The sequence below is a fragment of the Priapulus caudatus genome, unplaced genomic scaffold, assembly GCF_000485595.1.
Source record: "Priapulus caudatus unplaced genomic scaffold, Priapulus_caudatus-5.0.1 Scaffold101, whole genome shotgun sequence".
Taxonomy (NCBI): Eukaryota; Metazoa; Priapulida; class Priapulimorpha; order Priapulimorphida; family Priapulidae; genus Priapulus; species Priapulus caudatus.
This window is the reverse complement of record NW_014577162.1, coordinates 166,899-169,398: the sequence shown is the minus strand read 5'-3', so window position 1 is coordinate 169,398 and position 2,500 is coordinate 166,899. Positions and strand designations below refer to the sequence as shown.

The window sequence follows — 2,500 nt, the reverse complement described above, 5'->3', positions numbered from 1 at the left end:
TGAGCGGCATTTCTATTAAGAGCACATAATGTATTAGAGTACTATTAGTAGGAACTATGCGAGCGCGTAATTTATGTGCTTCTGTATGTGCTTTTGTCGATGCTTGCTCTTACGAAGGCCACTTTTTTGCCCAAGGATTATATTATTTCTCGAGTTGTAGAAATAAGATGTCTGTTTTTATATACGTAACATGTTACATTATTTACGTGTAAGTTTGTATATTTTACGATAATCATCCACGTTCACATGGTCCGGGGAGTTGCCAACGTAACTTTGTTATGTATACTTGAGTGCACCTTACTCAACCAACTGATGTTGATGATCTAAATGTAAAATGATTTTTAGATGAAAGAAAATTCATGCCGGTTAATATCAATATCAATATCAATATATATATATATATATATGTATATTATAAAAATGTTTAAGTGATGTGATATCTTCTTATTGTGTCCCGCGTGCAAGGTCTAGTTATCGAAACTCCTGTAAATTATCCCGTTCGCGCATTGCATTGGTATGTTTTTGTTTGACTGGATGGACTGGTGTCTGTACAAAGAAGGGGATTTACAAGTAGCCACCATGCGTGCTGTACACTCACGAGCACCTTCAGTACAGGTTTACGCGCGGGTTTGTTGTTTTCCGCTTAGAAAGACCTTCGCGTGGAATGTGAACTTTACGAGTGTATGCGCATAGTTTCGTGTTCCGTGCATGTACGCGGGCTATTTGGGACACCGTAAATATATATGTGAGCAGACCCAAGCGCCTCGTCCGTAAGTGACTCGTGGTCAGTTATTGTCTTTCTATCTCGACCGCTTTTGCTCTATTTTCCTATATTACGGGGGTATGGGACACGCATAGCCAGCCAGGTAAATGTGCACTGTGTGAATTCCACACTGCAGCGTCATGGGAGGCTCTTGTTACCTGCGTCGAGGCCAACCTAGATTTTACGCCCGTTTTATGCCTACCTGCCCGAGTCAAAAAAGTTTGAAAGACTTGCTGCACTTCCCAAAACACATGGACAAGTACCAGTTGACCCTAATCTTCGGCGATTCAGGGGCACGCATAGAGTGACGCGAGTGAGTGAGCCATTCATGTACTCGACACAACTAGCACGAGTGTCGGCAGTTTTCAAGTCTTTTGTCGTCGTGCAGTCGGTGAACGCGCGGGAGTCAGTTGAATTGTCGAAAGACAACAACTAGTCACCGAAAAACTAGTTACACGCAAGATCGGTCACTCCCTATTCCGACTCCCCTCCACCTCCTCTCCTTCGCTCTCTTCTATCTCTTCTTTTCTTCTTCTTCTTCTTTTTTTTCTTCTTCTTCTTCTTCTTCTTCTTCCCATTCTTGTCTTTCTTCTTCACCTTCTTCTTTAGCCACCTGCTCCTTTCTTATATACCTTTCATCATCCCCTCACTACGTTCGTTTTCCAGTTTACCTTTCTCAGTTCTTCATTTTCCCGCCACTGTTGTGCGACAACGCGTGTGCGTAAGATCATGCGCACGCGTAACCGTATGTGAATGCGTGCGCGTAAGCGTGCTACGAAGGCGTATATTCACGTCTGCGCGTGAACGTGTGTGTGTACGCGTGGCTGCGTTAGTATCGGTACGATGAAAATCCCCGCAAGCGCATACACGCGTACAGTCCCGTACACACACATATTATTGTATATCAAGAATAGATAATAGAGACTATATAGTCTCTATTATGTAGATAATCGAGACTATATAGTCTTTATTATCTACTCTTGTTGTATATACTACAGGTTTAGTCACGCGCGGCGCTAGCAAGTCGGCCCGGCCGCTAACACGCGCCCGATAATGGTGGGCGTGTTGGCGAGCCATTGTAACTTTCTTAAAACAAACAAATGTCCCGGTGAAACGATGTAACGGCGTGAATATGTATGTACACATGGTAAATCCGCTGACAGTAAAATACATGAGTTGTGACAACACCCGCAGCGCCCACATCCGTGTTGCCGTTGTAGTTCCGAGTGCATAGAACGTGCGGAACATGCGGAACATGCGGAACAGTAGTTGTCCTCTGTTCAGTGACCGAGAAAGTGTTAACGCTCAATAACTGCACGCATATATATATATATATATATATATATATATATATTATATATAGACTGCACTCTCCTACGATTCGTGGTGATAATTCACGTGTATATAGACGATGCAGTGTTTCATATTAAAAACAATAACTGCACGCACATATAGACTGCACGCTCCTACGGTTCGTGGTGATAATTCACGTGTATATATAGACGATGCAGCAACACCTTGGAATAGAATATTGTCGTAGCGGATCATGTTTCCGATTGCTGTAGGCTTATAGGCGTACCAAGGCGAAGGGATGAAGGCATATAGAGATAGATAGAAGGCAGGTTTAGAAGGAGAGTATGGTATGCGACAATCTTCTTATTCTTCTTGCTCTCTCTCTCTCTCTCTCTCTCTCTCTCTCTCTCTCTCTCTCTCTCTCTCTCTCTCTCTCTCTCTCTC

The 2,500-nt window shown here is 43.2% G+C and overlaps 1 protein-coding gene across 2 annotated transcripts in view; it reads left to right on the top strand.

Moving 5' to 3' along the window:
- LOC106805136 (epidermal growth factor receptor kinase substrate 8-like protein 1) overlaps positions 1 to 2,500 on the top strand; it is a 62,533-nt gene that overhangs the window by 10,286 nt on the left and 49,747 nt on the right. The window lies entirely within an intron of this gene.